The sequence below is a fragment of the Pelobates fuscus genome, chromosome 4 (assembly GCF_036172605.1).
Source record: "Pelobates fuscus isolate aPelFus1 chromosome 4, aPelFus1.pri, whole genome shotgun sequence".
Lineage (NCBI taxonomy): Eukaryota > Metazoa > Chordata > Amphibia > Anura > Pelobatidae > Pelobates > Pelobates fuscus.
The window spans coordinates 324058594-324084264 of record NC_086320.1 but is presented as its reverse complement, the minus strand read 5'-3'; the positions used below and the strand labels follow the sequence as shown (position 1 = coordinate 324084264).

The window sequence follows — 25671 nt, the reverse complement described above, 5'->3', positions numbered from 1 at the left end:
CAGACTTCGGGTTTCAGGTATAAAGCTCTGTAATCCAGATGTAGTCAAATTGTAACAATATCACTTTTTTGTATTAATATGTTTTTGTTATTAAGACATTCTGCAAAAAGCATTGCATCACAAATATCTCAAATCTGCTAAATGAGAAATCATAAAAAATAAAATAAGTACAACAAAATGCTAAAAGTCGTATAGGATGTAAAAAATACTCAGATAAAATAAATAAATAAAAACATAACTGAAGTTATGTTTTTGGTAAAACATCAAAATACTTGGATTAAAATTTAAACACAGATCCCTAACTCTTCCCCCAGCGTCTTAATGGGCTGCTTGGTATTCTCGATTAGCCAAACCCCGTTCCAATATACATGTAGAAATACCTATTATCATGGGATTCTGAATGTGTGTGGATCCATGAGTTAGTTCTATCTCCCTCTAGTAGTACACACATCAGATTTAATGTCTTCTCTAGGTTAGGGAATACAAGTCAAATGAATACACTAAATATTATTTTTAGATAGTACACCAGCTTGTTAAAGCAGACAGTCAAACTGTGAATCACGGTTCAACTAAGTATTAAAAGCATACAAGGTCAAGGCATTTAGTTGTTGTTTATTCAAACTCTACAACAGGCAAGACAAAATATGTGACTTCGATAGTGGTGTTAGTGGTGGCATCAATATCTTAAAACCGGCTGACCCCCTGCTTATCAGATCTTACCATATCGGGCAAATATCAAGTTTGCCGCTCCCTCATATACCCCATATCTTCCTTCAGTCTCCTTTTTCCATCTCTTTTGTGTCTCTAGTTTCTTCTGTTATACCCTCTCTTCCTTTTTGTCTTTTTGTCATAGTTTCTATCCTGTCTCATTTTCCACTTGTCTCTTTTCAAATTTCGCACAATTTTTTGTTATCCTCTGATCCTCTTCGCTCTCTGTTCCCCATTCTCCAACATATTTTTTTTTTTTTTACTTCTGTCACTTCCCAGTTGTCTGTCTCTCAGTCTCTTTCTGCATTTCACTGTCAGTAACTAGTTTCCCGCTTAAACCTAATATCAGTTTCTCCCTTCCCTTCTCCAATTTCTGTTTTCCCACCCTCTTCTAACATTTCATACTAGCATGGCCTGTCTCCTTTTCTAATTGCAAGAGGGCACTGACCTACGACTGCCAGAAGTGAAGATCACAACGTCCTCTCTGCAAAAAAGGGGTGTTTTACCAGTCAGGGGCATTGTTTGATCTCTCACAGTTCTGTAGAACTACAGAGTATCCCCCCAATGCACCAGGAGACCAAGAGGCCATGCTGAGCTCTGTTACTTTACGCTAACAGAAAGAGAGGCTACATTGGAGACTTGATGACCAATGAAGACAGGAAAAAAACTGTAGTGTACTGTTCACGTGCTTGGAGTAAACCTTTATGCTTCTTTATATCAACTAAATGGACACTTTTTGCACAGTCCTGTTCTGTGTCCATGCACACAGTTGCTTATAACTGCAGTGATTTACAGATGTCCAATCACTTCCATACTTCAGATGGAAAGCTAAGCTGACCCCTGGTTGTGCGTATGCCTACAAAGAGTATGCCACTAGGATGGGTGCACTTTATAAAAGTCTTCACCCATCTTCTTCATTTTATTATAGCATCATTCAGGAAAATAAAAATGACAAAAAATACACAATGGCTCAGTTTTCATGGCTGAATGACGTGCAGAATCTAAATAATGTATTTGAGTCAGCACAGAGCAAAACTTTTGGAATTGTTGGGTCCAAACTGTGAAGAAATTCAAGTTGTTCTGGAAGCAGAAAGATATCTTTATCCAGTCCTAGATACTATTATATGATGTAAATAAAAAAAAAAAAAATATTATCAGAATCTATTGTTGGGCTGCACAAAGTTCAAACGTTCCTACACAACCTGCAATCATTTAAAAAAAAAAAAAAAAACAATTATGAGTCATTGCATATAAAGGATGCCTGACCCTTTTTTAGTTTGAAACTGCGATTAATGTTTTATAATGCTGACACCAATTCCAGGCGTTTCCAAGGTCTTAACGTTTGCGAGCATCTAAAACACTTCCGATTTTCCATTGTCTATTATGACAGTCACAGTGTAGGCACAGGCGTGAAATTTATAAACATAACAAAAAAAAAATAAAATAAAAAATTTCAGTACACTGAAACGGTATTGACCTTTTTGATGCCATGGCTCTTTAGTAATCTAAATATCTAAATAATTGCATATAATGTAGTGAAGATGAGGCTTTCTGTAAAGCTTTGGGATGGATTCGGCCTACAACGGGTCACTGAACCAGTTTTCTTTGCCTCTCAGCTATTTTAACAGAAGAAAGCTGAATAATCATTGGTTTCTGCATACGCAGCCCAGTGGGTTTTTATAGGCAATGAAATCCTTCAGCCTTCTCATTAATTCCTGCATTTAAGTGTTTAGCGGGGGTACAGGGCTACGAAGACCAACTGTATAAGCATTTAGCTTCTAAATTATACCAGATCAAATCTTACATCTGGCACGGCTTTAAGGGATATTTGTAATTTCAAGCAGGGTTCTTCGCATAGAAGCACAGTATTAAAAACAAGGGACAGAACAGGATATGCATTGCAAATTTCAGAGCCAGTTTATGGTGGTTCATTCAGTCGCTTCCCTTACTAAATGTCATGAGGTTATCAAATTGGCAAGTCAGGAACATTTAACAAGACCTATGATAGGACAAGATGAAAAGGCGAAACACAAATATTGACTATACAATGACTTGTAAATGTATTTACTGTTAACATTTTGATAGATTATTATTTTTCGATACTGGTATAATGCCATTGCAGTACAGTAGTAGCTAATCTTGGCACTGCAGAACAAAACCAATGCATCACTGGGAACGCATAGGACGCTTTGATATATGCTCTGTTTTACAGAACAAAAAAAGCATAATGAATTAGCGAACAATGTTAGACAGTCACAGCAATACCAAACCATATTAGACAGTTACAGCAATACCACACCACGTTAGACAGTCACAGCAATACCACACCACGTTAGACAGTCACAGCAATACCACACCACGTTAGACAGTCACAGCAATACCACACCACGTTAGACAGTCACAGCAATACCACGCCACGTTAGACAGTCACAGCAATACCAAACCATATTAGACAGTTACAGCAATACCACACCACGTTAGACAGTCACAGCAATACCACACCACGTTAGACAGTAACAGCAATACCACACCACGTTAGACAGTAACAGCAATACCACACCACGTTAGACAGTAACAGCAATACCACACCACGTTAGACAGTCACAGCAATACCACACCACGTTAGACAGTCACAGCAATACCACACCACGTTAGACAGTCACAGCAATACCAAACCACTTTAGACAGTAACAGCAATACCACACCACGTTAGACAGTCACAGCAATACCACACCACGTTAGACAGTCACAGCAATACCACACCAAATTAGACAGTCACAGCAATACCACACCACGTTAGACAGTCACAGCAATACCACACCACATTAGACAGTCACAGCAATAACAAACCACATTAGACAGTAACAGCGATACCAAACCATGTTAGACAGTCACAGCAATACCAAACCACATTAGACAGTCACAGCAATACCAACCAATTATTCAGCATTGTTTTACTGAGTGAAAACACAGAATTACCCATGCCTTTTTGCTGCCAAGCCCTCATTCTCGTACAAGGTCAGAGGTACTATGTGGAAGGCAATTAATGTTTTATAGCCGGTGCAACCATCTCTCGGGAGATTCTATTCAAAGTAAATTTCAAGCATGCAGATGAGGTACCATAATTATTTAAATAGACCATGCTCTGCGGGGTGCCCAGTTCAAGGCAATGCTGGAAACCCAATGAAATGAGATAATGGCTTTATGTAAGGATTGCAGGTTAAAAAAAAAAAAAGGCTCACAGATGCAAAATATGGCAGGCGTGGAGAAAGAAAACAGTGATTTGTTGGTCCCTTATGGAGAGAGCAGATTGGAGACTATAAGAATGGTAGTTAAAAGAGACATTATAAACGTAGTTTACAGTTGCTGCCATGAATGCATTGTGCTACAAACACATCTTAGCTAGAGCTGCCATATCTACCATAATTTCCTGGGCCTATGTACTTATTTATACATGTTGAGCAGTACAGGAAAAGTGATGCCACGTAGAATTCATAGGCTGCAGTAGGGAAATCATTTTATGACTCGGGAAGAGATCTTAAAGTAACTGCCTTGACTTGTGGTTTTTCTAGTGCGACACATGAATGCTACATGCTGCAGGGCAGCACTTTTTATGTATTGCCCATCAGCATGTAAAATTGAAATGTCCAGGTGAACACTTTGGATCTGATGACTCTAATATTAAACCATGATATTTATATTGCTGTGACAACGACATCATGATTTAAGTTGCAATTGATCAAAACAAAGGCAAGGCATTTTGCTGTACAGTGTTTAGGGAGACAAGTAAAGTACATGTAATAGCAAACATTTGGATTTGGAGTGTTAATGAACTAGAGAAGACTTGCAAACAAACACAGTTGGGGTTCAGAAATCAGTGTTTTAAAAATCACATATGCTCATTAATATTAAAAACCAAAATAAAAAAATGTAAAAGTCAATTTTAAATTTAAGTCTAATAATTTAAATTGGAAAAAAAATCTCCAAGTCAGTTATGCTTTCATATGTGCAACTGGGGCCCTACATTTGAAATTTACTTTGAATTTACAAGTATTGTCACATTAGTGAATAACTGTGTATATGTATATGTAAAGAGACTGGGTAAAAGACAATGCTTTCACTTCTTTGACTATAAATTGTGTGAGCATTTGTATACCCGGCAAGTTTCTTCTTTCTATAAAGTCATGTTATTTGCTTCTATAGTGGCCTGTTTGGCTGCTAAATTCTGCAAACATCCATCCTTGTAACACGGCTGATACAAGAATTTCCCAATTTCCGTCTTCCCTCCCCTTTGATATACAATGTCGTGGGAATACAGATTGTACCGTAGCTTATTTATGGAACAGAAACCAATGGAATGTAAGACCACTGTACTGAGAAATGAAATACTGAAATCTGATTGAATTTTATTCATTTATTTAAAATAAATAAAATAACTGTACGTTACACCAGGCTTTTCGTCTGTTCTCTATTATGGTCATGCATGGGAAAAAGTCAGGATAGAACGCACTTGTAACTGGCCTTTCCAGTTATGTTTACCATTCTATAATATATACTAAGAATCCCATTGTCTTTTTAGTGTTTTGTGCAATCATCAATAGTTAATAGGTGATAATCTTTCCTACAGTTTTATGACCTGAACAGCCACAACGGCAGTAATAATGTTAATTATCTAAATGCTTTCTCTTGGAGATTTTGATATAAGTCTATAGCACAGCATTGCAAAACCATGCACTATGCACTAAGCAGTCAAGAAATCAATGTGATAATAACGTAAGAACAAAGCAAGCACATCATATTATGGTCTTATGCTTTCAAATACTGCCAGGGTTTTTCTATAAGTGTAATGCAAACCTTGCCTGATTGCATCTAGAGGGACACAAACCTTGCGCATAGCTCCTAAGTGCCCCTATGTAGGAGGGACAGTCCCTATTTTGGGTCCAAATCCCTCTATCCTAGTGTCCCTCTTTTCTAGGAGCTCCATATTGTTGGTGTGTCGGAGTGTATAACAGAGCTCCACAGCCATAATACTCACAGTAATGTGTCTTTAAGCTACAATAAATGTTTTGAAAAATCTTTGTAAATAAGATACATTGTTCATGTTCTAAATTACATTTTAGTTGCATAAATTGTTATTAGTAAGTCATCTAAAATGTCTCAGAACAGCCCCACCCCCCTGGTCACACTTTAACTCAGACCCCTAAAATGAAGTGTCCCTTTTTGCCCATGTGAAATGCTGGGAAGTATGATTTATGCCATAAGTAGACCCGTGCTAAGCAGAAATGTATGTATGAGATTTCTGTCACTCATGTAGAAGGGGATCAATCAGATTCTAACCTGTCTTTAAAAGTGTCACCAGCCTATTTCTCGGCTGCAATGGACATACAAATTAACCCCTACATGACCAATGATATTTCACTTTGTCATTACAATCTGGCATTTAAATACCCTCAGTGTGAAATGTCTGCTTAGTTCACAGAGGTGCAGCTCTTTGCCGGGGCTGTCCAAAAGGGACATCCCCAGAGGTTTTAAAACTACAACTTCCATGACATTTTGCCATTCTAAAGGCATGCAAAGCATCATGGGAGTTGTAGTTCTACAGCATATAGGGATCTACCTTTTGGGCACCCCTGCTCTATGCATTTCTGCATCCATTACAGTAGTGAGACAATAGAGTTAGAAATGGAAACTTTAAAGACTGGTTTGCTACAAGGGATGCTTTTTCCATCATTAGTCGTTCAGCGGTTAGAGCGTGTTTGAGATCCTTAATTCTCTACTTTAGCTCTTTTTTCTGATTGGTAATTTTATTTTTTAAAGGGACACTATAGTCACCTAAACAACTTTACCTTAATGAAGCAGTTTTGGTGTGTAGAACATGCCCCTGCAGCCTCACTGCTCAATCCTCTGCCATTTAGGAGTTAAATCCCTTTGTTTATGAACCCTAGTCACACCTCCCTGAATGTGACTTGCAATGCCTTCCATAAACACTTCCTGTAAAGAGAGCCCTATTTATGCTTTCTTTATTGCAAGTTCTGTTTAATTAAGATTTTCTTATCCTCTGCTATGTTAATAGCTTGCTAGACCCTGCAAGAGCCTCCTGTATGTGATTAAAGTTCAATTTAGAGATTGAGATACATTTAGTTAAGGTAAATTAAATCTGTTTGAAAATGAAACCAGTTTTTTTTTTCCATGCAGGCTCTGTCAATCATAGCCAGGGGAGGTGTGGCTAGGGCTGCATAAACAGAAACAAAGTGATTTAACTCCTAAATGACAGTGAATTGAGCAGTGAAATTGCAGGGGAATGATCTATACACTAAAACTGCTTAATTTAGCTAAAGTTATTTAGGTGACTATAGTGATCCTTTAATGCAAACTTTCTCTGTCTAAACTTTGGCCTTCCCCAAATAACTAGTTTCATAGGTCTTGCATCCATTTTTCAACCTATTTTTACAAGTCTATAAAGGGTCTTTCAAGATCACTGGTTGCCTTTTTATTTACTGACCATATGTTAAGTTTACATTAAGCATACATTTTGTCAATGTAATACATTCATCAGACAATTGGTGGATTTTCTTTCTTTGTAGCACTAATTCAAATATCTTACATGTCTTTTCCACTATACCCCAAATACTCCAGGCCAGTAGATGAAAAGTACCATCCGAAATGGAAACAAATGGTTATCTCAATGTAATTTTATGTCCTGTCACACGGCGTTCATACACAGCTTTTCTCGCCTTCATTTGCTCCCATTGAGGCCATTAATCTTCCTCCTGTGGGTTATTTGGGTCTATTCAATGTAGAAGAATGACAGGCCTCTCATACGTCTCACCATGTGCAATTTGTGCAACAGCTTATAGCTGAGATTAGTGTCTGACTTTCAGTTCTGCTAAGGGTTGTGTATGAGGTTTGGGAATATGATAGAGCTTAGAGTTGAGGGGGGCAGGAAGATAGAAATGAACTGGCTAATAAACTGGATGTCAATGTCACACGGGTAACTGTAAGAAAAGAATAAATGGGGGATTCAGAGGGGTAAGCCGTACATAGGGTTCTTAAATAATCTTATACTGTCAGGGACGAGTTCTATGATTGATGACTTGCAATCATGTTGCAACTCTGTAATAAGAAAACATTTGGGAATATAAATCCCCCCAAAATATATTGTGCCATAACACATATGCAATGTATTTCCTGTAGCTATGTATGCAAATTAATATTTCAAAAGGGCGGGATAAATCTGCAGTTAATTATAAATGCTTAAATAGCTCCAATCAAATAGTCAACCAATGCTGAGAAGAAGAAAAAAAAAATCAAGTTTTTAAAATTAATTTGTTACTCTATTCCTGTCTATGATTGAGTGTCACATTTTTTCCCCATACATTTTTTTATTATAAATGACATAACAATAAGACAATAATAACATTATAAGAAACCACGTATGATCTATATAGTAAAAGGCTACAAAGGAGAAAAATTTGAAATGAGGATACAAAATAGGTGTTCTTAAGCTAAAAAAAAAATGGACTGACGTCTGCATTATCCAAGCAGCAGTTAAAGAGGGGATTGCTTACCCCTCAATGGTACAAATATATCAGGGTGTGTATATCATCAAACAAGGTATATGAAATATAAAAGCATATGGGATATATATAGTGCAGATGGTATAAAGTTCTTGTTGTAAATAAGTGCTGTTATACAACAATTCACATGGGCATCAGCCTGTATAATAACTGGCTCAGTATATGGCACCTTTATGCTCTTAAAGGGACACTATAGTCACCTGAACAACTTTAGCTTAATGAAGCAGTTTTGGTGTATAGAACATGCCCCTGCAGCCTCACTGCTCAATCCTCTGCCATTTAGGAGTTAAATCCCTTTTGTTTATGAACCCTAGTCACACCTCCCTGCATGTGACTTGCACAGCCTTCCATAAACACTTCCTGTAAAGAGAGCCCTATTTAGGCTTTCTTTATTGCAAGTTATGTTTAATTAAGATTTTCTTATCCCCTGCTATGTAAATAGCTCGCTAGACCCTGCAAGAGCCTCCTGTATGTGATTAAAGTTCAATTTAGAGATTGAGATACAATTATTTAAGGTAAATTGCATCTGTTTGAAAGTGAAACCAGTTTTTTTTTTTCATGCAGGCTCTGTCAATCATAGCCAGGGGAGGTGTGGCTAGGGCTGCATAAACAGAAACAAAGTTATGTAACTCCTAAATGACAGTGAATTGAGCAGTGAAATTGCAGGGGAATGATCTATACACTAAAACTGCTTTATTTAGCTAAAGTAATTTAGGTGACTATAGTGTTCCTTTAAGGGCAGCATCACACCTCTACTGGATTGTGGACAAATATACTCCAAATATATAAGAGGAGAGAGAGAACATACAACAGTGCAGATTGTCTGCAGGTTATATTAACTTAACATATTTATGAATATTAAGCTCACCTTTTAAAGAGCCTTACAATCTTGTCTCTTAGGTAGAAAGGCTGTGTGTCAATTTGTGGGGTAACATATCCCCTTTTGTATTCAGAAGTCACAAGGTCAGGACTTCATGCCTTTGTTGTACCATATGCACTGAGTTGTTATATATCAGCACTAATTTACAACAAGAACTTTATACCATCTGCACTATATATATCCCTTATGCTTTTATATTTCATTTACCTTGTTTGATGATATACACACCCTGATATATTTGTACCATTGAGGGGTAAGCATTTCTTATGCATGGTTTATATTCTGTTTAGCGCTCTAATATAGCCTTAGCACCTATATACCAACTTATATATTACCATTTAGGTGTGGGGAGGTGGTATTCCCACACAAGTGTTTTAGAGCTGCTTGGTTTTACACCCATATATCTCTAAGCACTATATACACACTTATCCTTATCTTTTAAGGAGGGGATTGGCCTGGTCTTTAGGGATACAGCACTACCTCTTTGCTCCATAACCACTGTAATGGTCTGTAGTGGTTATGGTGCTTAGCGTGCCTCTTTAAGTCATAGAGAATACTAAAAAAAATATGTTAATGTAGAACTGAATAGATGGATCAAAACATAAGCAACTTATAAAAAAAAGAAAAATCCACAAAGTTGGGCTTAAAATAATGTAATTTTTTATGAAAAAGGGGTTAATAATTAGTGATGCGTGCACGCTTCCTGGGTATTGCAGTTTTGTTCCTGGAACGGCGAGCATTGGAGGTTTTTAGAACAAAGCCTGAAGCTGTAAACCTAAACACAGGATATTCTAAATTCTATGTATGATACGAGTTGAAGGCCACGCGATGCATTAAATGAAGTAGTGGATAAGAACTTGTAATTCACATATATTTTACACCATTTTCTACAAGCTTAATTTAATTATTCATATGTACATATTATGCTAATAATTGGATTCTGTTCATATTTTGTCTAGAAAAAAAACAAAAAACTTGCATGGCTTGTATCTAGTTAACTCCTTCACACCAAACACATATCCCAACTCCTTCTTTCTCATTATTTTAACAACTTGCCAATAAAATGAACTGCCACCTCTCCGGAGAAGATTTTGAGTATTCACTAGTTATGTTTTTTTTTCAACTTATCACTTTTTTTTATAGGTTAGTGTTGGAATCCCATATGGCAAGAATGGGAGTTCACAGAAGCAGATAGTAATTGCCCGCATCGATTGATTCAGTAGAACCTAGCTCGATAAAGTTTTCCACGCTATGCAGAAATCAAAACACAGGAGCTTTCTTCCAACATTTACCGTTAACGACACAAACACACATTTACGTGGGTGAAAACACACTGCTAGGTTTACAATTACAAATGTGGCGAGGAAGCAGAGAAAACAAAATAAAATATTCTGTTCTCATTAAAGCAACTTAAAAAAAAAAAAAAATCACTGTAATTTTGTTATGTAATTAATTGAGGAAAGTCCAATCTGTTAAATGACACAACACGGAGGAACTGCCTTTAAAATGTCTGCATGTACCACGCCTGTACGGAAAAACTCAACCTAGACATGTGATCCAAGAACATATGAATCACAGATGGTTAGGAAGCTAGAAGTTAGGGCAGAACATGTGCCCTGATGTTAAAATAAGTTTCCGTTTAAAACAATTATCCATAATAATATGTAATCTAAATCAATTAAAGGGTATACCACTGTACACAGCAGAGCATCATGTTCATCCTGACTAGCGTCAAAGCGTGTAACAGTCTTTTTTTTTTTTTTTTTTAATTTGACAATTTTTATTTTGCAATAAAAGGTAGGGGTTAAGGGTACAGAGTAACAGTCTTTTTATGGCAGACCATTTCTAGTGAATGTGCTTCACATTGATGTCAAGATCCAGAGGTTTGAAACGTCCACTTGTAAAAGCAGTATCTTTACAAATTGTTTTTGTGTACGTGTTTAATGCACATGGAAGAGTACTTCTTGACTAGGACTACTGCTTCTGGTTTATTCCGATTCACGGAATTATTTCAAACACAAATTAAATACTTTGAGCGGAATTTTCACTTCTCTGGAAACTAAACCAAAAAAAAAAAAAAAATCACCTATAACAAACATTAACCTTTTTTCAGGTAATGTTCAGTTTTCTTTTTAAAAGTTATATTAAAGATTTAGCAAATGACAACACAATTCAGCTCAAACAGCAAATGAAGAGGATAAATAGAAACATTGTTTCATTTCTCCTCTTCTCTGTATGCTTTCTTTAGATAGACTGCATAGATTCCGAGATCCTCCAGAAAGATTAAATTAGGTACAGATAGCTGTTATTTTGTTAAACTGAACTAGATAATAGACTGGTGCATTCGACATCAAATCAATTGCAATTCATGCGAATTTTGGGCAATCTGAAATCCGTAACTCCGAATCACCACATGGACAAATCACAAAACAAACAAAAACGACAAAGGACAAACAGCTGTGTTTCTTTCGCGATTCAGTGTTCAGTCTTCGGCAAAAAAAAAAAAAGATTGATGGTCAGGCACTAAATGTTATGTTTTATTCACAGATTAAGTAAAAAGTGACCAACAGAGAGAAATAAAGGAGAACCAGAAATAAAAAAAAGTTTAATAAATATATAAAATAAATACGTATAGATTTATTTAATTTTACCGCTCCTTTTTTGCCTCTCTAGGTTACTTCGCCTCACTAGATCTGTGAACTACATAGCGGGCAAAAGTGTCTATCAGTGTACTGCGAAATATATACATATTGTTTATATTAGGTAAATATTTTGCAGTATATCGACTGACCCGTTTTTATGCCCTTTTGGTTCATCGAAATCATTTTTCTTGAAATTATTACATGGTCAAAATTCATCCGAAATGAAATGCCCCGTACATGAATTTCAATCCACAAAATATTTTTTTTTTTTCCCATGACTTCATTTGGCAAAACCACATTTTTTCGCCATGAACAAGCCTACTTGATAAGACCAAGGAAGAAACAAGTGGTGAGTGGTTTAAGAATAAAATGTTACAGACCTTGCAAATCATCTAACATAATGCTGTATTACAGTACACTGTCAATGGAGAAATCACCCTGGATGAAGAAACATTTGTTGAGGAATAAAATATAGCCCATTACTGACTGTTAAAATAAAAAAAGGCCTTGAGTCCAATAGTTACACAACAGACAGACACTTTTTCCTAATTAGTGTACGTGACAGTTTTCCCCAAAATTATGGAAAATTCTAAATAAAATATAACAGGAAGAAAACCCTTTCCTTGAACTAGTCTACTGTGGACAAACACAAATAAAAAATAGTCCATAAGTATGATATATTTGAAGAAATGGTGCCCCCAGCTTTATTTCATTATTGTGTAATTTCACACATGGTCAAAGGGCATACCCAGAATGAAGGCCCTTGATTTCTAGATAGCTTTTTAATTAAGACTTTATAATTGATGTTCTTTACGAACTTTGTTGGTTGCCCTTCTTGGTGAAATCAAACGTCTGTGCCGTAACACTGAAGAACCGTCTAGCAAAGCATGTCTCAAGCCTTGAAATTTGCCAGCTTGGCCTATCAGTAGTTTATCACATCAAATCAAACAATTGCATATTACAGTTAATAAGTGTTTTCAAATGAACCGACCTCCCGTTTTTGATTCGTAATATGCACGGTTATCCTCCAAGCTTGGCAACAGGTTACAGAGCACAGTCTTTTAATGAAGCCAGACAAGATCACTCCAGCTTTGTACTTGTATAGTCGGGCATTTACTCAGGTGGCCAACTTGATCTGCCAAAATGTTTCAGAATTTCAAAGCACATCTGCAAATTGCTTTGAATGAACCACCTCATGAAAGAGCTAGCAATCCTGCTGGGGACTTCATAAACAAACAAAAAAAGTAGGAAAAAAACAAAACAGAAAAACTCAACAACAATCTGGGCAGTTTGTAACTTATCTATAAGATTAAAGATATTGTTGAATATGTAAAATATTCAAGTATTATTTAAACTGAACACTGAAGTACATATACTTTGCTTGTGGTTTTAGTAACTTTCCATGATTAGGTACACGTTTGTTAGCTGAAAGCAATTAAATATCACCGCAAAAAAAGGAATACATTAAAAATATAATGTTCCAAATGGATATAGTTCATGTCAGACTGACTAATACTGTGATCATTTTATATCAACTGCTATTTTCTAAATATAAAATTAAGTACTCTGCCATCAGCGATTATAAAAAAATGTTGTTATTAATCCTCCCTTCCTGCAATGAAGTCGGTTTTGCAATATCAACACTTAATTTTGGTCACTCTCAAAGCAACCTTGTGTTTATGGGAACCTCACCCAGTAACCATGAACACATCATGCCTGCTGTCTAATAATGCTAGATCGTGCGGTTGCAATGTCTGACTTCTCCAATAATTCCATGAATTCTAAGACATATAATAACATGATCAGTTAAAAAAAAAAATCATGTTAGAACAATGTAATTTTCATTTGAAAGGCAAACACTCTACAAAAGAAAACCAAGGACCTGGTATAATTTAATATCTGCGATCCTCAAAGACCCGTTGCAATGTTCACTCAAATGGAACAGTGAAAGTTGTGCTATGTAATTGCTGCATAGTATCATTTTCTTGTTCATGGTGGTCTCAATGGGAGCTGGAACAGAAGGGGCAGGGCCAGATAGCTGACTGAGACAGATGTATTTGGCTGGAGATCTACGGGGGAAAAGTTCTAAATAAGCCTTTTACTCAACAACATTTTTTTTAATTTTCAGCAATAACCTAGTTATTTCTCTTGTGTTACACTGCTGAAGGTTTGACCTGCGTTTAGACCATTCCCAGTGAGAATTGCCTCTGCTAGTCTGCTCTGTGGCTTGCGGACATATCGGAGTCTGGCAGGTAGTCGATCCTCAGCCCAGGTTCTGTTCTAGTTATTGCATCCTGCGTCCCCCCTCTTTGTACTGGCGGTGGATATCCCAGTTACTGTTGGTGTAGTATCAAAGCCTACCTTGGATGACCAGTGGCAGCTAAACAGAGATTGGAAACTAAAGCCTGCTCTACAGGATGGCCACCACTTTTGGGCCTGCTGCTCCACATGCCTTCACACAACCAGCATCCCTGGTCAATCCATTTCTTAAGATTTTTGGCAAACTGTGCTAACAATTATGGGAGAAGCTCCACAGGCGAATACTTACTGCAAAACCTAAAAGACAAACCAAAGCCTTCCACAATGTATCTTCTGATTGACGACAAAAAGCTAAGTTTGTCTCAAGCATTTCCAGAGCAGCATCACAAAAGATTAGATGCATTCAGAGGTTGCGGACAGCGGATCGCTTCCATTCACTTAAGCGGCAAACTGAATGGGGCCAAGCCCCCACACACAGCTCACACCAGCGGAGGGCTCCAGTTCTATTCTATATCACAGGGTGAGATGGGAAGACTATAAGAACCATAATGGGACGAAAGTTGTTGTTGGGTTCCTGAGAGCATCCTGCAAGAATGGTTGGGGCTGGTGGAGAGATCCTGGTGTTTCTGGTGGTAGCAGCTTTCCCTTCGCAGGCATCAGCTGAGTAGAACACAGAAACACTATACAACAATGTTCCTTATATTTATTTATATCTTTGATGTTATCAATATGCTTACACAGTATATCTGCTGTACAGCATTCTTATTATCCAGTGGTTATTTACTCTCGTTAGTCTTACAATCCAGTTCTCAGCAAGCCAGCTCAGCTGGAACTTCAACTACCTTATCGTAACTTTTTACGGTCTCACTCAAAGGCACTTTAATAGCAATAAGAGCACCAATCGCTTTCTTCTGTTTTGATCTTGTTTCTGAGAAATCTTTTTCTACAGTTTCCTACATGAAAACGAGGCATCGCTCATCTGTGTGCACTCCTTTTTGATGCACGTTACCAGTGACATGTTGTTCTGATGTAAAGTACCCTTATTGGAATATACTTTACTTGATGTCTCAATGAAACTGACAATAAGTCAATAACACTGATCCATCTGCCAGGACTACAATAACAGCTTCATAGACTATTTGTGATTCTCATATATAAACAAATGTTTTTGGTGGCATTATAGGGAACATTCACTGATGCACATGCACTGCCATGCACCTTTGCTTTGGCGTAAATGCAGTTTCTTTCCATTTTACATCTATGGAAAAATCTAAACCACTGAAAACCCATCCTTACTAAGTAATCAAATGCCGAGCAGTTTAAATACTGTAAAACAGTGCCATCCAAAATCCTAATACTATAAAATATAACACATACCAACATGTTTTCTTACAGCAGGTAAGAATACAATATGCAGAAAAAAAAACACGTTTATATTGTACAAGAATTGGCTGATTGTCATACATAAAATTCTCATAAATTCTCACTAGCATATAACACAGATTAATACTATATATTTAGATGTGTTTAAATTCCAAAAGGAAAATGTACTATAGCATTTCTCCATGATTGGAAAAAAAAATGTATTCAAGGAAATCGAATGGAACTTACAGTAATTCCATTCCCCAATCAATTTCAGCTGTCCACTGCTTGGAGTTTCACAGGGACACAAATCACTTGTGCATTTATCATTAGATAGACTGGGATTGGGATTGGGGCTGGGGCTGGGGCTCGGGCAGCAAATACAAGAGGTAGCAGAATATCCATTTGATTTTGTATTTAATTTTAGCAACCAATCTGCATTGCTTAGAGCCACACTCTGACCTATCTGCACCCCTCTTGTTTTGGCTTAATACCTGTAAATGTGTGAAAGTATGCTGGTGCCTCCTCTCTTTATGTGGTCACATGACAGTGCAACCTGGACGCATGATGCAAGCTAACTCATCATCCATGGTCTCAGTCCCAGTGCCACAGCTAGCCACCAGGAGCAGGCTTCACTTTATATCACTCTCTCCTGCAGATCATGTCATGCTACAGACTGCAATTTAATATGTATATGGTGATGCAACACATCTATGTATTACATACTTGAATAAAATAAAAAAAATAAAAAAACCTTATGAAACGCATACAAAATGTTGGAAATAATATATGTATGATTTGTGTGCATGCATATGTATATCTCTTTTGCATCAGAGGAGAAAAGTATGTATGCACATTTATACACATATAGTATATACACATCTCTCCAGCACAAACATACATTTTATTCATTATTATCAAATCATATTATAAGTTTGTGCCGAACATGGACACATGTTCACAGAAAATGAATCCTTTCTGGGAAAATCTGACTGTGTAATCAGTGGAGCCTGAGGCTCAGGGAGATGAAATGTCTTATTCAGGGTCACAAGGAGAGCAGTCATTAATGGGGATTCCTATTTATACGCAGTGTGCTTTGAAAATGGCTAAAGCCATTATCATTTATTTAACCAGCGTAAGACAGCAAAATATACAGCGAAGGTGCAAATCACACATGGGCAAAAAATGCCAAGAGAACTACTTGCTGCAAAAGAAATGGACTCTTGATAATTTTGTAAACAAGGGGGGGGGGGAAATGAAGTTGTTAAAATTTCAGCTCACGCAGGGACTTTATCGACACTTTCTAAACAATTATTTATTTCATGTACTAGATGCATCAGATAATCTAAAAAAGTAATATTGCTGGTTTTGCTCCACACTAACATCTGCAACATTCTGTGAACGATGTAAAGATCTAGATTTCTTAATTCATAACAAAGTACCTATACACCTACAGACATGTAGACATATGAAGGCCTTAAATGCCATCTGCTCAGATAGTCCCAAAGGAACAGTTTCCAGAAACCTTACACCAGGTCATACATATTCTATCCCCTTTTTCTTACTCATGACAATGCAAACCGTCATTAAGCTGTCATTTGTCACTTGTACACGGTACTTTTTTCAATCAATCCCTTTGAAAAGAACAACAAAAAAAGAATAGATGTATAAAATATCAAAGTGCGGTATGCCTATGGGACGGAGTGATCAGGAGCACTCTGCTGACCTATGGATTCACGAGTATGTTTATGTACACAGCATGGGGTTGGGTTGGAGCTGTTTCAATAGACTTTGCAATGGCTTTGTTATTTGTAACTTAAGGGGGATAGATATCCCATATGACTCTTTCCCAATCTGTTGTGTTTATCATTTGATTTCCTCCGGGTGAGGCTTGCTAACTAGTCCTTCTGTTTAGAAGCTGAATATGTCAACAAACATAGTAAAACATATACTGTAACAAAGTCATAGACAATGAGGAACCTTTCTTTGAGTGTGTTGTTTTACTTTTATTTCCTTGGGATCCTTGATAATCAATTTGAGTTTCTAGCTGTTGATCTGAAGACAGAAGTAACTAGAGTTTTTTTATAGGAGGAGGGTGGAAGACGCATGTGCTTCACTGGCTGTAAAATGACTGAACAATGGCTTGACATGCATACGTCGCACTTAAAACAAAGTCTAACCGTAAACGCTTTAAACCAGTGTAACTAACTGGAGAGTGCCTGCTGAGTGATACTGTAATGTAGAACATCCATATACTATGGATGATGGTTTGTTTGGTTTTTAGGTCTGTGACTCATAATATGACGCCAAAATCAACTGATTGCCATTAGTTTACTGTTGCGTTTTCATTGGGAAAGATTTCGGAAGGTCAATGTACACACCTACATAAAACAGTATCTCTGTCTCTTTAACAGTGTAGAACTAGAAACCAAAACAACTTTAATTGTAGTAGTTTCGGTGTTTAAATTATACCCCTGCAATAACACTGCTAAATTTTGTGCCATTTAGGGGCTAAATCACTTTGTTTATCCAAAACCGGTCACACTTCCTCTGGCTAAGGCTCACACAGTCTTCCTATACGCTTCCTGAAAAATACTTTTTTAGCTTCCCATATTGCATACAGTGTGTTTCATATTGAATTGCTTATCTCCAGTTATGTCCATAGCCTGCAGTAGTCTCCTGAATGTGTTTAACTTTCCATTTACAAAGCAGAAGATAACTTCTAAAATAAACATACTGCGCTATATGATCTGATTGAAAATACCACCTTTTTTTTTAGCGAGACTGTGTGATTCACAGCCAGGGGTGGCGTGGCTAGGCATGCATTAAAAAAGTGATTTAACTCCTAAATGGCAGAGAATTGAGGAGCGAGACTGCAGGGCCATGATCTATACACCATTACTGCTTTATTATTCTAAAGCTGTTTTGGTGCTCAGAGAGTCAATTTAATCCAAATGAGTCTTAACTAATTTCATTTTTTCAAAGCTTCATATAGTCATTAAAGGAACACTCCATAAAAATATTAAAATAACAATTTAGTAGATATATCCTCAAATAACGTATGCATGCAATTTGTTTGATTTAGTATGTGCAGCCACTACAAGCCCTCCCGTTCTCCAGTACATACTGTGTATGTCCAATCACAAACTTCTGAATTAGCTGTATTATAAAAAGTCTTTTCCAGGCAGGTGCTTTCGGCAATTGCCTGCCTCTTGAGTTGTGCATCCTGAGCTAAACAAACTAGGAAGTAGCCAGACTGGTTGTATCATTGACAGCCAAATAGGTGTAGCAAGCTCCATTCATGAAAGTTTTATAAAATGGAAAAAGACCAAGCTGAAGTGATTTATGTGTTTAGAGTGTGTCTATAACTAGGGACACATTGAGGTCAATCTGGTCAAGGGGCACAAAAAGGTCTAGAAATTACTGCCACTTATCCCTTTTTATATTGATTTAAAAATATTAAATTCATACACAAATAAAAAATAAATCACTGTGTTTTGTATCTGTCTTCTCCCTCTTGACGTCTCTTACTGCGGTTGTGTAGCTAAACTTGTGGATTTACTTTACTCGCAAGCATCAGCCTCATCATTTGCTGATGGCAGCGGTGGTGTGTGGGAGTTGGATAATGGGTGATATGACGGCATCGTGCCTACGATCCTTCCACAAAGTACCAATGACAGGACTTTAGTGATGAGGTTAGGGCTAGTGTAGAAGAAGACTGTAGCATTCCTGGTAAGAGTCTGGGCCCCAAACAGTTGGTGAGCAAGACTCCCCAGCTGGCCTGAGACTGTTCATTCCTAGCTTGAGCCCTTGGAGCCTTTTGCTCTTGACCCATCACCAATATGTCCACGCGCCCAGACCACCCTGATCACTGATGGTGGTTCTTTTTATGGCGCTATCATCCAAAGCTATAACCGGCTTTCAGCAGACCTGAAACCAACAGGTTAACCAGGACTCTCAAACTTATCTTTTTTAAATGGTATGATGACAGACTGCTAGATGATATAGACAGCGTTATTTACCAAATTGGGAATTGCAAATGTAAGATCAAAACAGCCAAACTGGAAAAAATACCCATGCTATATTTCCAGCTTAGTTTGACTACATTGGCCTAAAACTTCATCCTGTTGATTCACAGTTTAGTGAATAACCCAGAAAGCCACTGATGTGCCAGTCAATGCAAAGGAGAAAATAATGGTTCGTTATCATAACAAATACATTTACAAATTATCATATGAAGAAAGAGCTCTGTGTTCCATCATGTCTCTGATTTAACTTAAAATTCAGATGGGCGTGTTTATTTAAGTAACAGAATGCCACAGGGATTCCCGATTCCAGCATAATATATTTAATCATATCACTTCATCATCTGAAATAAACACACTCCATCATCTGTGATATAAGGCATAGGAGTAATAACAGGCTTTAGTGTATACAGAAAATGGCATGCATGTTGGGATATATTTATTCACTTGAAGAAAGAACATGGAAAATAATAATATTGTTGCAAAATAAGAATCACATTTTGCCGGGGTAATATTCGCCCAGTTGGGCTGGGGTTCATTTAACCCCTTAAGGGCCAAACTTCTGGAATAAAAGGGAATCATGACATGTCACACATGTCATGTGCCCTTAAGGGGTTAAAGAAACTGAAACCACATGCAAGTGAATAAGTCTTAGTGGCCAGATTCATTAAAGGAACACTACCAGCTTTTATTATTCTACTTAACTTTAAATACACTTTACATTGTTGAAAAGTTGTTTCAAAAGCAATATAGAGGTCACATTTTATAAAGAACTTGTGTTGAGGTAGTGATTCATATATACATACTTTTTTCAAAGTTACTAATCTTATTCCACTTATGATTGTCGTCTTCTTCTTCTAAAGCAAGCACTTTAAAAAATGTAAATTACTGGCAGCACAAACTGTTCTATGTAGCTGCCACTCACTAGTGATAGACCATAATTCGATATTTAATCAATAGAGAGGATTCTAATAGCAGTGTCTGGGTGAAAGGGAGAGCACTACTGCTCGTCAAACCGCTAACATTTTTCCAAAGAACTGGAGGATGGTTCAGAGATACTCTCGGCAACATAAGAAAGACAACGACCTATAGTGTCTCTTTAAAGTACTGGATGGTTTTTGATGATAGAGTCAATTAAAAAGATTAAGGGGACTCACAAAGTTTAGATCTTCAATGGCCATGAGTTAGCTCAGACTGAATACAAATTTGCAAATACTGTGAAGAAAGGCTCCTTCTATTAAACATATCTCCACAATGCTTACAGCTCATATGAAGCATATGTACATGGATTCAGAACAAGGCATGAGACAAAAAAAGTGCAACGCCAAAGAAAACATAACAAGCTTTGCTGTCGGAATATAGTTACTTGTCGTTAATATTGGTAAGGAAAATAATGTGTATTTATTGAATGAATGCAGTTGTGAATGATGTAAGTTTCAAAGAGATTTCAAATATGAGGATACTTGATGTGAGCGACTGAATTGAGCAGACATACCTGCAAGACATCATAATCATCTGCCTTTCTATTCACACTTTTAGAAAGTCATCTTGCCGGAGGTCACAAAGTATTTAAAGGGACACTGTAGTCACCAGAACAACTACAGCTTAATGTGGTTGTTCGGGTGAGTATAATCATTATATGCAGGCAATTTCATGCAAACACTGCCTTTTCAGAGAAAAGGCAGTGTTTACATTGCCCCTCGGGACACCTCCAAGTTGCCACTCCTCAGTAGGCAGCAGTGCCGTTCAGCGTCTCCACGCTCTGCATGGGGACGCTGAATTTTCCTCATAGAGATGCACTGATTCAGTGCATCTCTATGAGGAGGTGCTGCTTGACCAAAACAGTGTTTGGCCCCGCCACCCTGCTGATTTTAGCCAATCCAATGCTTTCTCCACGGGAAAGCATTGGATTGGCTAAAAAGCTGCAATTCTGATGATGTCACCAAGGGGGCGGGGCGTCGCTGGAAATAAAGTGTTTTTTTAACTTTTAAGGGGAGCTAAGGTAAAGCCACCTAAATGGTGGGTTTTGCACTACAGGGTCAGGAATACATGACCAGACATTGATATAACATCTGCAACAGTCTTGTTACACGATCAGTTTCAATATAAAATTCCAATATTCTCATTCACAGCAAGGGATAATCTAACACAGCACTGCTGCTGACAGTAAGTCCAATCTTTCAGGTTCAATTATCCTTGATAGCTATCTACTGTATCTTTGCTAATCTATTTCTACAGTCGCCAATTCGCATACAGCTCAAACCCAATGGTGTCTGAGCAGGTCAGAAGTCTTATTGGCTGGAGAAAAAAAATAAAAAGCATTACTCCCGCAAGCTGTTTGGACAATTTGTGCTGGAATGCATTGAAGGGGAATTTGTAATAGTTAACAAAAGGTACGAGAGGAAAAGGGTGGGAAAACCGGAAAGAAAAACAAATTGCACAGAACAGCTTTACAGGAAGGAGTGAGAACATTTTAAAATTTGCTGCCAAAAACTGTGCTGCAAGGGTCACACTAAAACTTGTCAAATTGACCCAGTTGTAGACGCCACCAATTAAAACCCCACATTGTCACACGGAAAGGCTATTCCAGGGGCTACACAGGTAATTTCTATTCTACAAGGAAATTCATTTTATAAAATAGCTTACATTTACACTTACACTATTAGCCAAATGGGAGTCACGGTGACAGAGATTTATAGAATCTGCCATATATTATCTATGACCCAATTCAGTAAAGTTCTTTTGATGTAAATTAATCACCCTCATAGACAATACTGATATAGTTGCCATGACTTAGTAACGAGCACAAAATCATCCTGGTTATATTAATCTACGATTGTCTACTCCCAGCCGTTCAGCTGTTCTCCTATAATTGATCTCTTATAATTCTCAGCAGACAGAAAGATTATTACTACAGAAGTCCAACAAAATCTGAAGAGCCGAAAGTTGAACAATTTTCTGTTTCGCCTTAAGAGACGGTTTAACAATTTGTACCATTCTAGATATTGGTTGGCTACAATTCACGTATTTAATTAGTGCTAGGCTTTGGCTTGTTGAGAACAGATGATGGATGGCTGGAGGGTTTGCAGAGCAACAGCAGCTGCTGGGTGTTCACCCCATTTTTCCCCCTGTGGCAAATATTTTATCCATCCTTTGCTGTAAAATGGCAGCTGTGTTTATGCCAAAATACATTCAAACATCAGTTGGCATTGGGAGTATTACATGTTGAGCAATGGCATGGGCTGAAACTTGCTTGTGTGCAGTTATGTAAGAATTGCACAACACTTTTTTAGAACCAAATGTTTCTAATAGCCAAAAGGATAACCATAGAGCCTACTAGGGAAGGTGTTTAGTGGAAATGTTCCAGAAATTAGTTAAAACACCATGTCTATTTCTACATTGCATTGTTCCTATGGAACTACCTTCCCTGCTCAGCCCTGCTCAGTTAAACTATCACCCAGTCTCATTTCCTTCAAAAGGTCATTACAAACTCACTTCTTTAGGAAAGCATACCAATTAAACTGTTAATAGTTTTCCTCCCCACACCTTGGTAACCCACCCTGCTTCCTTTCCTGCAACTGTGTCATCCAAAAAACCAACCCTTCATTGTAAACTATACTCGGCACTTACTATTTCCCATACATTTAATACATCCTACCTTTACCTCTTGTGCCAGTTCAGCCCACTCACTCTAGAATGTAAGCTTGGATATCACTGTAAGAAACAGATAATATTCAATGTGTGTATTGTGCAGGAATTTATTGTATATGTGTTTAGAATCCTTGTTATAATGTACTGTCAGTATCTGGATACTCGATGCACATATTTTGCATGCATATTTTGTGTGTTATACTTTTTGTGTCCATTCTTGATATCTCTAGACTACATAATTGTTGAAGTTGAAAATTCTCAAAATGTAAAAAAAAGGATTGTTGTGAAATAAAAACAATAATGATATGTATGCCAAAAAGTTCCATAGCACTTGTATTATCGTATGTCATTAAGAACCGGTTTTAAAGAGTTTCCTTGTTTGTACACACTTGGGTTATTACTTTTCTATAACTTAAGAAATATAAATTTGTGAGACTGGAGGTCTCTCCTTTTCACCAGGCGCAACAAGGGGACAGACATCCTTGGGCAAAAGCTGTGGTGACAGCAATCTGAAGGCCTAGTTTAATTTAATAATTATAATCTTTAAAAGAGCAAACATTATGTTGAATATGTTAAAATTTTGAGATGAGAATTTGTTTTGTTTAATTTTTCACTGAGTGTTGGCCAGATAAGATAATACTGTGAGAGAAAGGTATTGGGGGGTGGGGAGGGGGGGGTGGGGGGAATGGAAGAGGGGGGGGGAGGTGAGGATTTCTGTTTGTAGATAGATATCTTATTGCAATGGTCGTATACACTTACAGTCCTTAACAAGTCAAAGAAATGCTACCTCACCTGAGTGGTTCTAAGTGGTGCGGTGATTACATTATAAATGGGCCGTAACAGATGCCAATGTTCCCAAAACATACAGAGATAAAAACAGTAGTCAAACCTACAAAGATGAAACATGCACTAAAGCACATCATGTCAAACCAGAATTAATGAGAAGATTCCAGATGAATGAAATGGCCATTTATTTTCATTCATTTTTAACCTGAAGAGAGTTACACATTTCACATTTACTTTTTCTGTTGAAAGTGTTTCCAAAATGCTGCTCAACTGAATATGAACAGTATACACTGTGTAAATGAGGCGTGTGTGTGTTATTTTACCCAGACATGTACTAAGATCACCCAGGTATGGGAACTGTTGAAAGCAAGAAATATAATATTTCTAAAAACAATGGGTATCTAAGGTCTACCTTGTGCCCATTGGTTTGTGTTTTTAAATTGGTGGGTAATAAAGATTCTTACCTAAAATACTTTGGTGTACTCTTGTACTTGTATTTGTTTACTGCTATAACCTACTAGGGGACATGATTAATTTATAGTTAAGTACAATTTCTTAATAATGCTATCAGAGCTCCTAATATTGAGTCCTCACAACCAGAGAGGCCTACACAGCATTCCTACAGGGTCTATGGCACATACCAGGGGTGAATTCGATCTAGCCAATGGCTAGTAGATGTGTGGAAATTTTGAGCCCTGATTTTCTGAGCCCACAATATCCTGATTAGGATATTATGTTTTTGTTTCTTGTGCTTTGATTGCCCTCATTATATTAATGTGATCACTAAATAAGGATTCAGTACCCTTAAAAACTAGTCAGTTCCTATGGTGAAATGAATATCACGTATGTGGATTCATGTTAAAGATGGCAGAACCATGGAGGAAATTTGGCAAAGTTAATACCACTCTCTTCTGCCCAGAGATAGTAAGAATTTTTTGAAAAACCAAGTGGAATCCCCATGGGAACATGTATTGCCTTTCTCAGGAACTGTTACAGGCATTTATTGTATACAATAAATCACACAATTAAATGTAACTGAGCTGTCAAGAGAAACTAGGAAACTAGGTTTTTAGCAATGTCACAGCATAAATACTTACTGCAATTAGACTGAGGTCGCTTTTGAAAGTGCACTTTAATGGGGATATTTTATATTTTAATTATAATTCTGTATCCACATTATTTATTTTAATATTAAACATACCTAAAAAGTTTGGCTCAGTTTTTGAGTAAAAGTAATTTTCATTGTTAAAATCATTGCTAATTATACGAAGCAAAGTTTTTGTTGTTTTTGTTTTTAACAATGGTCTTTTTGTTCTTTGCTTTTCATCCATACGACTGGTGTGTCCCCGAGGAGATACTGCCTGAGAGGTACTGGGCATCTGCAGCCTCTTGTTCCTCGCCATTGTCACATGTCAATTGCTATTTTTTAAAGGTTTCTTAGGCCATGGGTGCAGAGCTCAGTACTCATGCGTCCAGTTCCATACATGGCCAAACCATGACCCCCTGGAGTCCATCCATTTTCTATCCTCTCATTAATGTACGTGTTTATGTAATTACCTATGAAAATCTCTCTCTTCATTGCCATAAGCTCCACAGTATTCTAAATTAAGCTAATTCCCATCATTATAGTAACATTCTAATATTATATAGTCAAGTTACAGTAACGTCTGTCAACTATCAAAACAAACAAGGATTTAGCAAATTTAGTCATGGCATTTAAAATTCTAGGCTCAGTTAAATGTTCTAACAATAGGAATGGATGGATGAATGGATAAATGGAT

At 37.2% G+C, this 25671-nt stretch overlaps 2 protein-coding genes across 2 annotated transcripts in view; both read right to left on the bottom strand.

Moving 5' to 3' along the window:
* Positions 1-25671, bottom strand: part of RAPGEF5 (Rap guanine nucleotide exchange factor 5) — a 233243-nt gene that overhangs the window by 66009 nt on the left and 141563 nt on the right. The gene's annotated exons all lie outside the window — the stretch shown is intronic.
* CDCA7L (cell division cycle associated 7 like) overlaps positions 1-25671 on the bottom strand; it is a 356480-nt gene that overhangs the window by 245748 nt on the left and 85061 nt on the right. The gene's annotated exons all lie outside the window — the stretch shown is intronic.